Here is a 13,099-nt window from a genome sequence, read left to right as displayed (position 1 = left end):
ATTAAGGTTCCCTGGGCTTGTGTAATGTGATGTATTTGCTGCAACATATACGTCCACTGAAATTTAACTTCCCAGTATGCAAACTAGGCAATGCTAGCGCAACTTCGCTTTGCTTGCCGAATTAACTCTAGCGAAACTTTGCCATCGTTCGACACCCTGGACGCAGCTTCACATTTTAGTGAAGTAGCGTTGTCCTGGCGAAGTGTGGCAATGTAAGCGAAGCCGTCGCTGGCGATTTTCCGCAGGTTAGTGAATTTGCCCATATGTTCTACAGAGCTTTAAAAACAAAGGTACAAAAACAAAGGTTAATTTTTTTGGTGTTAAAAGGGGTTGTTCACCTTTGAGTTAACTTTTAGTATGATGTAGTGTGATGTATAATATAAATAGGAGAGACCCTGAATAGAAAGATGAGCAATAAAAAGTAGCAATAACCATATATTTGTAGCCTTACAGAGCATTTGTTTTTAGATGGGGTTAGTGACCCCCTATTTGAAAGCTGCAAAAAAAAAAGACAATTCAAAAGCTATAAAAAAAAATAATGATGACCAATTGAAAAGTGGCTTCGAATAGGCCATTCTATAACATTCTAAAAGTAAACGAAACGCTGAACCACCCCTTTAGTGGGAGGCATTTAAGGGTGCTACACCACATGGAAGGTTTGGCTCGCCTTCCTGCAGAACAATTCCCTGGCTGCTAGCCTGCGGGTCAGGAATTACGCTGTAATGCAAAACAATGGATTTATAGTTTATTGAATTATTGGTAGACACTCAACCCAAGTTAACTAGGTGACCTCTTAATTTACACTGCAAATCAATTGTTCACCTCATTCACAGCACAAAAAATGACCCAAAAGAAGTGAAGACAGGGAAATCGCTGCATTCATTGTTCTACTTACAGATGGCTTTAACAAGCTAATCACTGATTGCTACAGGTAACTGCCCATGGGCAAATTTGCCCAGTGTTGATAAATGAGCCCCACTATGCCTGTGTTACTGCATGATTGCCTGCACCTATTGCTACAGACAATATCCTGGAGAATGGACCTTTTTCATACATGGTATGCCTATATGTATTAGGGAGAAAATGTTGTTCTCATTAAAGTGTGAAAGATAGTGTTAATATGCACTTCAGGCAGACACACCCTACGAAACTTAACACCTGTCCATCTCCACCCTTATTACTCATCTGCCTCTGTTCTGCTCCATGTGGAGCTATGACTAATTTATTCAGAGACTTTATTTAATACTATATCATTAGGTGAGCGTAACCCAGCCCTAGATTTTTTTTAGAACCTAGAACATGTTAAAATAAACAAAGGTCCGGGGCCAGATGGTATTCATCCCAGGGTACTTAGCGAGCTTAGCTCTGTGTGTGGTGTTTATGCAAATGGCCTGTAGATGTCACTGTGCTAAAGACTGATACTGTGCATATTTTCTATACAGATTGTGGTGTTAGAGTTGCTTACTGTTGTGTAATGGCTGCATGAGCCTGCTAATAAAGCCCTGTTATACTCTACTCATCTTCGGCTACCAAAATATAACACTGTGATTGCCAAACCTCTTTAGTTATTTTTTCAGGATTCCTTGAGGCCTGGCATGGCGCCGAGAGACTGGCGAATTGCTAATGTGGTGCCGCTATTCAAAAAAAAGGGATCCCGTTCTCAGCCTCAAAACTATAGGACAGTTAGTCTGACATCAGTGGTAGGAAAGCTTTTCGAAGGGTTAAGAAAGGATAAGATACTGGACTTCATAGCAAATCATAATACTATGAGTTTGTGCCAGCATGGTTTTATGCGTAATAGATCTTGCCAGACTAACTTAATTTCTTTTTATGATAAGGTAAGTAGGGACCTCGATTCTGGGATGGCAGTGGATTTTATTTACTTGGACTTTGTTAAAGCATTTGATACAGTGCCACACAGAAGGTTACTGGTTAAATTAAGGAATGTTGGCCTGGGTCATTGTTTATTAATGACCTGGAGGTGGGCATTGAAAGTACTGTTTCTATTTTTGCAGATGATACTAAATTGTGCAGAACTATAGGTTCCATGCAGGATGCTGCCACTTTGCAGAGTGATTTGTCTAAACTGGAAAACTGGGCAGCAAACTGGAAAATGAGGTTCAATGTTGATAAATGCAGGTTATGCACTTTGGCAAAAATAATATAAATGCAAGTTATACACTAAATGGCAGTGTGTTGGTAGTTTCCTTAAATGAGAAGGATCTAGGGGTTTTTGTAGATAAAAAGTTGTCTAATTCTGGGCAGTGTCATTCTGTGGCTACTAAAGCAAATAAAGTTCTGTCTTGTATAAAAAAGGGCATTAACTCAAGGGATGAAAACATAATTATGCCTCTTTATAGGTCCCTGGTAAGGCCTCATCTGGAGTATGCAGTGCAGTTTTGGACTCCAGTCCTTAAGAGGGATATAAATGAGCTGGAGAGAGTGCAGAGACTAAGTGCAACTAAATTGGTTAGAGGGACGGAAGACTTAAATTATGAGGGTAGACTGTCAAGGTTGGGGTTGTTTTCTCTGGAAAAAAGGCGCTTGCGAGGGGACATGATTACACTTTACAAGTACATTAGAGGACATTATAGACAAATAGCAGGGGACCTTTTTATCCATAAAGTGGATCAACGTACCAGAGGCCACCCCTTTAGACTAAAAGAAAAGAACTTTCATTTGAAGCAACGTAGAGGGTTCTTCACAGTCAGGACAGTGAGGTTGTGGAATGCACTGCCGGGTGATGTTGTGATGCTGATTCTGTTAATTCCTTTAAGAATGTCTTGGATGATTTCTTGGACAGACATAATATCAAAGGCTATTGTGATACTAAGCTCTATAGTTAGTATAGGTATGGGTATATAGAATTTAATTAAAAGTAGGGAGGGGTGTGTGTATGGATGCTGGGTTTTCATTTGGAGGGGTTGAACTTGATGGACTTTGTCCTTTTTCAACCCGATTTAACTATGCAACTATGTAACTATGTAATTCTCCTTTTTTCTCTTAAATAGTATTGTAAAATGGCCGGTGTACATCATCACTTTAGTAAAATTTCCCTCAATTGTATCAACCCCACAACCTACCTGCTGGCCGTGTCACTTGTGGGTCCCAGTCTCCATGAAAGTAATCAATGATCAGGAAATATACTCAAGTCAATACTGGTGCCACACTTACACTATATCGTCTTTTGAAGCGTCGGGTGCACAGCTGTGTTCTTCTCTGCCAAGGAATATATCCACAGTATGAAAATAAATCCAGCAGCAGTCCGATATCTGATTCAATTGTTTATTCGTGCCACCAGCAAAGCTGGATTTATTTTCTTACAATGATCAGGAAATGCAACACTGATGCAATAATGGGTTTAATGCACTCTTAGGGATGCACAGGGAGATCACTGATTTAAACACTTGTACATATGAATCCATGTAAACCTGCTGTTTTCTAGTAAATATAACATCATACTACATCTTCAATCAGGAAAGCTTGACGTGTTCTGTATGTATAAAGACATTTCAGGCTGTGGTGCACTCCAATCCAGCAGAACATTCCTTGGAACACGACTATTTAAATATATATATATAATCTAAAGTATGATAATTTCCCTCTGGGACCAAATTGTAAATTATATCCTTATAAACCAGGCATGTCCAAAGAGCGGCCCAGGGCCAATTGCGGCCCTTTTTCAAATTTACACCGGCCCTCAGCCTCCATCATGAAATTAATAATAATGAGGCCCCCCAGCACAGTGCGATCAGGAATCCCAGAGCAGTAATATTTGGGCAAATTAGTGAAATGATCTGTCACTTAGTCTATACTGTTGCCTGTGTGCTGAAGGTGTTAGCAATAGACATGTACTGGCACGTAGTGACACGCTGTTTCGCATACTTCTTTAGGGCTGAAGGTGTCAATAGACGTACTGACGTGCCAGTATAGTAAACTAAAGAAGTATGGCATCACTATGTGCCAGTATGTGTCTATTGCTAACACCTTCAGCACACAGGCAGCAGTATAGACCAAGTGACAGATCATTTCCCAAATATTACTGCTACGATTACTCGATTCCTGTAATTTAATGTTAATGGTTCAAAGAATGTCATGCTGAATGGTCGGTCCCCACACATTTTCACCTCACCAAATCTGGCCCTCGTTGCAAAAAGTTTGGGCACCCCTGTTATAAACGATGAGTTCCTACATCAGTATGTGTCGTTTATAAGCCAGAGACAGCACTTGCTGCTGTTGCTCTCTCTCCCTGCAGCTTTCCCTCTGCTCTTCACTCACAACACAGATACTGACTACAGGAAAACTATATTCACTGTACACTGAAATCAGCAAGGAAACCAAAAGCAAAACTGATTTAAGGGTAGCATTTTATTGAACATAGAGCAACGCTAGAGATCTTCAAAAGGTAGTACATGGCACACAGAAACTGTTGATTACATACCTTTTTCGGAGGGACAGTCCCTCTTTTGACAGCTCAACTCGCAGTCCCTCATTTGTACTGGAAAGTCCCTCTTTTCTCTGCACTGAACAGCCAGAAAAAGGAACAAAGTTTCTCACTTAATTGGCTTTTAGCAGAGAGGCCAGAACAGCTACAGGTGCAAATAAGATACTTTGTAACAAATTTGAGACACAAAAACACAGTTTAGATAAGGAGAAATATTTTCAAACTTTCACAACCTGCCAAATTGTGTAAAACAAACATGGTAATTGGGGGGTGTGGTCACAGAAATGGGTGTGGTCAAAAAATTGCTGCGCTACGTGCGGGAAAAACTTTTTTGTCCCTCTTTTTACTTCCAAAATGTTGGGAGGTATGTGATTATAATGCATAATGTAACCATACTTTAAGGGGCCAATTCATTAACTTCGAGTGAAGGAATAGAAGAAAAAAAACTTCGAATTTTGAAGTGTTTTTTTGGCTACTTCGACCATCGAATGGGCTACTTCGACCGTCGACTTCGAATCAAAGGATTCTAACTAAAAATCGTTCGACTATTTGACCATTCGATAGTCGAAGTACTGTCTCTTTAAGAAAAAACGTCGACCCCCTAGTTCGCCACCTAAAAGCTACCAAACCCAATGTTAGCTTATGGGGAAGGTCCCCATAGGCTTGGCTAAGTTTTTTTTGGTCGAAGGATAATCCTTCGATCGTTGGATTAAAATCCTTTGAATCGTTCATTTGGAAGGAGTTAACCGTTCAATGGAACGATTATTCCTTCGATCGTTCGATCGAACTATTTGCGCAAAATCTTTCGACTTCGATATTCAGTCGAATATCGAGGTTTAATTAACCCTCGATATTCGACCCTTGATGCATCTGCCCCTAAATTTATAAAGATATTAGTTGTCACCTCGGAGTTATGTGACCTGACTATAAGCACTCAGCCTATGGCCTTGTGCTTTATTTGGTCACATAACTCCTCGGTGTCTAATAATATCTTTATAAATTATATATATATATAAAAATATATATATATAAACATACAGAGGTGCACAAGCATTGCTCACTAATACAAATAACTTGGAGTTCTCCCAGGAATTATAGGTAATATCACTTATAGAATTGTTATAGAGTGACTATAAATCTCACCCCATGGAAATCTGCATACCTATCATTCTCTTATTTACCAAATTTTCTTCTATTTTGTTCAAGTAACAGAGAGCAGTCCATTCTGTTGTATTTATTATGTGCGCTGGTCTCTATAGGATCCCGTACTAGTGTTTTGACTTTATTTATGCTCCCATGGCTCTGCAGGTAAGGGCATGTACCAATGTACTTATTCTAGGAATGCATTACACAAACCTGCTGTTCAATCATTGCAGCTATGATGCAAACTGTGTAAGGGGGTTTGAGCAACACTAAACCGTTCTAACCAAGCCCATGATGGAGAAATGTGACAGCACCATCAGAATGACTGAAACACAAATACCACCCTTAAAGTTGTTGTTCAACTTTAAATTAATTTTTAGAATCACAGAGGCATTGATATTCTGAAGCAATTTGCAATTGGTTTTAATTTTTTACATTTTTTTGTGAGTTTGTAACTATTTAGCTTTTTTGTTCAACATCTCTCTCCAGTTTGCAATTTAAGCAGCTATCTGTTTGCTAGGGTCTTGTTACTTTAGCAACCAAGCTGTGATTTGAATGAGAGCCTGGAATATGAATAAGACAGGGACTGAATGAAAAGATAAGGAATAAAAATAACAATAATATAAAAATTGCAGAAGCACAGAGGAACTGCTTGGCTGCTTGGGTTAGTGATACCCCCCAGTTTGAAATCTGAAAAGGTGGAGAAGAGCTAGGCAAATAATTACAAATGTTTACAAAATAAATAATGGAGACCAAATGTACAGTTGCTAGTAGTGATGGGCAAATTTGTCCCGTTAAGGCTTCGCTGAAAATAAATGAAAAACGCATTGAGGTCAATGGGCGTAAATTTCGTTGCCTTTGACAATTGTTATACGCGTGCCTATTTTGGCTAAATGCATTAAAGTCAATGGGCGTCAGAATAATTTTTATGCACGACAATGTGTATGTACGTGACTATTCTGAAGCACGCCCCCAATTTATTTCGACGCAGCGGATTAGCGTAGATTCGCCGATAATTCACGCCTGGTGAATTTATTTGTCCATCACTAGTTGCTAGGAATGGGACATGCTATAACATACTAAAAGTTAATGTAATATTGCGCTGGCCCTTTAAGGATGGTATTTGTACTTCTATTATTCTGATGGTGCTGTCGCATTTCTCACTTCACATGACAGGTTGCTTTTTCCCCTCTGGATGAATCTTGTGCACATTTTTCTGGTAACTGCCTGAATTGGCCACTAGGTTGCAATATATGATCAGAAAACTACAGAAACACTGTAAAGGATTGCATGTGCTACAGTGAAAATACAGTGTATACGGCTGAAAACAGCTGAAGTGTGAGCTAATTCTGCTCTTGGCAGTTACATCTATTACATGAATATTTATTATTAATATATATATTTACTGGCACAATTATTTAATTGTTGAAATTTTATTTTATGTAGCTATATAGATTTGAACGGTTATTAAACTGCAACTTATACTATCCCCTACCTGCCATAAATACTGCAGCCATCCAGTTTTATTTGTTCTAGCCTGTATAGTGTTTTAATCCAGAAAAAAAGAGCTTTATCTGGAAATGTCTCTTCCGCCCTCCCCCATCAGTAGAAGGAGCGTTCCTTTTAAAAAAAGGAAAATAACTTTAACAATTGCAGCAATAAGGTTTAGTGGGTTACCATATTTACCCTCCGGCTCTCAACGGCCTTGAGATCCCCCTCCAGTGCTGTCATTGGGTGGAGGGTTTCAGAAGAAAGTCTAGACTCATGGTGAGTATGAGGGGTTTCAGAAACCCAAACGTGTAGAACTGTATAACAAGTTGTCTAATTCTGGGCAGTGTCATTCTGTGGCTACTAAAGCAAATAAAGTTCTGTCTTGCATAAAAAAGGGCATTAACTCAAGGGATGAAAACTAGTGATGGGCAAATTTCTCCCGTTAGTTTTTTAATTAGTGAATTTCCCACAAAATTTGCGATATTCGCGAAACAGCAAAAGATTTGTGGAAAAATTGTGAAATTGGAAAGTTCACAAAAAAATTGTGAAATTCAGACAATTTCACCAAAAAATGGTGAAAATCTGACATTTTCAAGCAAAATCGGGAAAATGGGAAATTGATGCCGGCGAAGGAGAGTCGCAAATGTATTCACCGTTGGTGAAACGTGGAAATTCGCCGCTAATTAGTGCCAGGCGCATTTATTCACTCATCACTAATGAAAACATAATTATGCCTCTTTATAGGTCCCTGGTAAGGCCTCATCTGGAGTATGCAGTGCAGTTTTGGATTCCAGTCCTTAAAGGGATTCTGTCATGATTTTTATGATGTATTTTTTTATTTATAAATTACACTGTTTACACTGCAAATAATTAACTCTACAATATAAAATTTCATTCCTGAACCAGCAAGTGTTTTTGTAATATTGGTGTGTAGGTGCATCTCAGGTCATTTTGCCTGGTCATGTGCTTTCAGAAAGAGCTAGCACTTTAGGATGGAACTGCTTTCTGGCAGGCTGTTGTTTCTCCTGCTCAATGTAACTGAATGTGTCTCAGTGGGACCTGGATTTTATTATTGAGTGCGGTTCTTAGATCTACCAGTGAGCTATCTTGTGTTAGGGAGCTGCTATCAGGTTACCTTCCCATTGTTCTTTTGTTTGGCTGCTGGGGGGGGGAGGGGGGTGATATCACTCCAACTTGCAGAACAGCAGTAAAGAATGACTGAAGTTTATCAGAGCACAAGTCACATGACTGGGGGCAGCTGGGAAACTGACAATATGTCTAGCCCCATGTCAGATTTCAAAATTAAATATAAAAAAATATGTTTGCTATTTTGAAAAACGGATATCTGTACAGAATTCTGCTGGAGTAGCTCTATTAACTGATGTGTCTTGAAAAAACATTTTCCCCATGACAGTATTCCTTTAAAGGATATGTCAACCCAAAAAATAATTGTTTTCCTAATAAAAGAAAACACAATTGTAAGCAACTTTGCAATATACATTCATTACAAATTTTCTATGGTTTTAAGTTATTTGTATATGTACAATGCTGCCTTCTACAGCAATTGATATTACAAATAACTTTAAAAACCACTGAAAATTTTCAATACATCTACATTGGAGAGTTGCTTAGAATTATTTTTTCTTCTATTAGGTAACACATGACTACACTTTACAAGTACATTAGAGGACATTATAGACAAATAGCAGGGGACCTTTTTACCCATAAAGTGGATCACTGCACCAGAGGTCACTCTTTAGACTAGAAGAAAAGAACTTTCATTTGAAGCAACGTAGGGGGTTCTTCACAGTCAGGACAGTGAGGTTGTGGAATGCACTGCCGGGTGATGTTGTGATGGCTGATTCTGTTCTTGCTAATAAAACCCCTCTACCCTAAATAGACACCCTCCCTGCTCCCCACAGCCAAGGTGGTACCTTTGGTAAATGCACCCTAACTCTTTATTTACCCCTCGGTGCAGATTCACGGCATCAGAGTTCACAGCGCCATCTTCTTCTCTTCAGTAATCTTCGGGAATAGAGCTGCGTAATGGCACATGCGCAGTTGGAGTAATCTTCTGTTTCGAGTCAACTGTACATGCGCCAAAAGTCATGGAAATTGCTGAAGCCCCGGAAGAAGACCCAAAGATTACAGAAGAGAAGAAGATGGCTCCCGTGAACTCCGATGCCCAGAACCTGCACCGAGGGGTAAGTAAAGAGTAAATATATTGCAATATATGGACAAACAATCCCTGTTTTGTTTAAAGGGTAAGGCATTTTTTAGTAGCCATATGCATATAATGTCTCATATTGATAATGGGTTGAGTGCAGAGGACTCTTGTATTTGTCAAAGGTACCACCTATGCTGGGGGGGGGGGGCAGGGAGGCGTGTCTATGTAGGGTAGGGTTTTTTTTTATTAGCAATGGTATGGTTCTCCTTTAAGAGGGGCTTGGATGATTTCTTGGACAAGCATAATATCCAAGGAATCTACTATTAGTATAGATATTGGTATGTTTAGTGTATGGAGGGGTCAGTGTATATATGTGCACTTAGGTTCATTTGGAGGGGTTGAACTTGATGGACTTGGACTTGATTGATGGGTCTTTTGTCAACTCAATTTTTCAAGAACTATGTAACTAGCCACACACAGGTCACGGTAGTCATAGTGCAGTGAAAAGGCTGTTAGGCTGCTGGCCCAGTGTTTACTCTAGTCATCGCTAGACGTTTATCAACCAGGCTATTGAGAAATGGGGTGCAAACTGGAAAGTACTGTTGGATACTCAAACTAATTTTTCCCAAACTAAAACTGCCATAATATGTATAGTGAGCTCTATCACTGGATATCTACACTAAACTGGCAGGGGGGAATGGCCTTGACATGTTTATTTGGCTCAGTGCTGCCGAGTAGGTGCCACATGTCTGTATGTGCAAATGAGCTGTTGCTCAAACCTTATGCAAATGAATATTGTGGTTACGTTTGTCTGAAGGAATGTGTGAAATTATGCAAAGCGGTGTAGTTTTCTTTTTTTAAGTCTGAGAAAGTTATTGAATGTTTGTATTTCCTGTTTTTTCTACTTTCCTTCTTGCAAACAAAAGTCGTCCCTATGATGTTTTATGTTAGGAATATACCGGCACAGTAATAAGGCCAAATACAACGGCAGTCCAATTGCCAGAATCTGCCGGGCATTGCTCTCTTACAAGATTCTGACAAGCACACTGCCTACAGCACATGTAACTGTTACAGGTGGACCTCATATCAGTCACCACCGAGTCCATATATATTTATGGGGAAAATGGATAATCGCCAACAGCATAGGAAAAGGTTGTTCAAAACAGAGTTAAGGGGCCATACACCAGCCGACCCTCCATGATGTACTATAGGCCGGTCCAATGAAAGGACAGTGTATGACTGGACATATGTGTGTATGACCACATTTTAACGTCCTATACATTCAGGCCCAAATGACTCAAATCATAGGAACTGCAGGAAATGAGGAGGGGTTTACACTACTCTCTACTTCCTAATCTACTGATAGATGGACCAATTAAATTCTAGGTTTGGACAGATCAGCTATGGTCCCATTGGATCAAATCAACCCCAAGGTGACATATATGCCCAAACCATCAGACATTATGGTCCAAAGTGCCAAAATGTAGCCACACATCAAGAGGTCTTATCCAAAGCTGGCCATAGATGAAGAGATCCGCACATTTGGCCCTGTGGTCCAACGATCGGATCATAATGGATCTGATACGGGCGGTCGGATCGTGGTGCCACATAGATGCACAGATTTTTTAACCTGCCTGATCAAGATCTGGCTGACTTTCGGCCAGATATCGATGAGGGAAGCCCGTTGGATGGCCCCACACATGGGCCAATAAGCTGCCGACTCAGTCTGTTGGCAGCTTTTATCGACCAGTATATGGGGGCCTTTACTGATGCATCTCTTTCCAAGTAATTCTCTGATTCTGGATCCAAATCATGCCTGTAGTGTCAGTCTGACACATGTAAACCTGCAACCAGGACTGCCATCAGAAATCGCAGGGCCCCATACGACAACATTTCCTGGGCCCCCTGGGCCACCGCAAACCTCACCTACAGGTCCGCCCTCCCCACCACACAGTAAAAAAAAAAAAAAAAAAAAAATTGGTGGCTAGGGTTCCCACATGTTAATAAAAAATAAAAAGATATTGGTGGTCAGGGCCCCCATAAAAAAAACATTTGTGGCCAGGGCCCCCCCATTAAAAAATATTGGTGGCTAGGACCCAACATGAGAAAAAAAAATGGTGGCCAAAATTGGTGGCGATGGCCCCTTAAACGTCCATGCCTTCCCAAAGTCAGCAGCAGCTCTCAGAAAGATGGGGGGCCCGGCTAATCAAGTAAGCGTGGCATGGCCGGGGCCCCCCACAACTCTCCCCCCTGTCCCCCCCCTGGTGGCTGCCCTGCCTGCAACCCACCAACCTGTGCCAGTTACATCTCCCACAATCTTCAGTCATCCAGCGGCTGAAATTTCTGCTCTTCTCATTTCCCTTCCTCACCATTTGAACTATCTGATATTCAGAATTCATTCACTGTGTCCTCCTTGCCTAAAAGCTGCAGGGATTACATCTATTTCCTTGAGCCATGTGTATAAAGGCGGATTTGCCAAGGAACAATGTTTAAATTATTATTATGTCAGCACCAGTAGAACTGGAAGTGGGTGGATTTCTACAACATGTGGAGCAACCAGTATATGTCAGCACTTGTTAGACAGCTAGGGAAGCAACAACACTGCACCTTGGGAAGTGGAACTAATAAACAAGGGAAAGTTCTGCACAATCCTGTTTTGAGACACTTTAAAAAAAAAAAAAAAAAGAAAAACTCCCTGAATAAACATGTACCATTTGGGCAGGACAACATGGACGTTGAATGCCCATAGCAGAAACAACAACTGTGCCTGACTAAACACATCATTAGATACATATTTAGTGTTCTAAACCTTTTTGTAAAATCAGAGAACAGCCACATGTTCTCTCCTAAATCAACCAAGCACAGGCCTCATTTACAAAATCCCATGGCTGCTTTTACAGTGGGTATGTGGGGCAGGCTACAATCTGCACTTAATGCTGCATAAGTCCCAACTATGACCTTAGTATCCAGGTGCTACTCACCAGTACAAGGACCTTGAGACAATAAATATAGGGATAGAAAATCCTAAAACAAGTGGCCACTGAATACTGTGTGAACTGTGATATAGATAACTGTACTTTTACAGTGTTTGATAGAAGTCCCTTGTTATTCAAAGCTTCTGGCATGCAACAAGAACAAGGGTAGAGATGAGCAATAGGGCCCAGCCTAAGTTTAAGGACGTCTGGCAAGTGTGTATAAACTGTGTCTATATCTACAGTATATATATATATATATATATATATATATATATATATATATATATATATATATATACATACATATATTGGTTGTGTACATTTATATTTATACAGTTTAACTCCAATGCTTATTGCTGTATTTAAGAATACACAAATGAAAAGGAAAATACAGTTATAGAACATAACATTACAGGACATATACACAGTCAGTTGTGTTTTCATTTTTGCTTGAGAGAATAAGGGTCAGATTATTGCAATGTTATATAGGAGAGAGTGAAACATGGAATAGGTGTTACTAAAGAAGGAGAGGGTAGAGTCAAAGATTACCCCCAGACATGGGGTGTAGTTGAACAGATTAGCAGTTCAGTTTTTGTTCGGTTTGAAATGTCATTGATTCATCCAGTAGGAGATAGATCTGATAGGAGGCCAAAGATTTAATACTGTGTTTCCCCCTGGTAACGTCACCAGGCAAATAACACTTGCTCCAATGACACCTATATCTATAGCCCCCATCTCTGGAGTCAATTGTGTTAGAGCAGAGATCCACAATCTTTAGAACCCGTGAGCAACATTCAGAAGTAAAAGGAGTTGGGGAGCAACACTAGCATGAAAAATGTTCCTGGGGTGCCAAATAAGGGCTGTGATTGGCTATTTGGT

Source organism: Xenopus laevis, chromosome 5L, assembly GCF_017654675.1.
Source record: "Xenopus laevis strain J_2021 chromosome 5L, Xenopus_laevis_v10.1, whole genome shotgun sequence".
NCBI lineage: Eukaryota > Metazoa > Chordata > Amphibia > Anura > Pipidae > Xenopus > Xenopus laevis.
The sequence above is the reverse complement of the archived record's forward strand: the minus strand, read 5'-3'. Positions refer to the sequence as shown.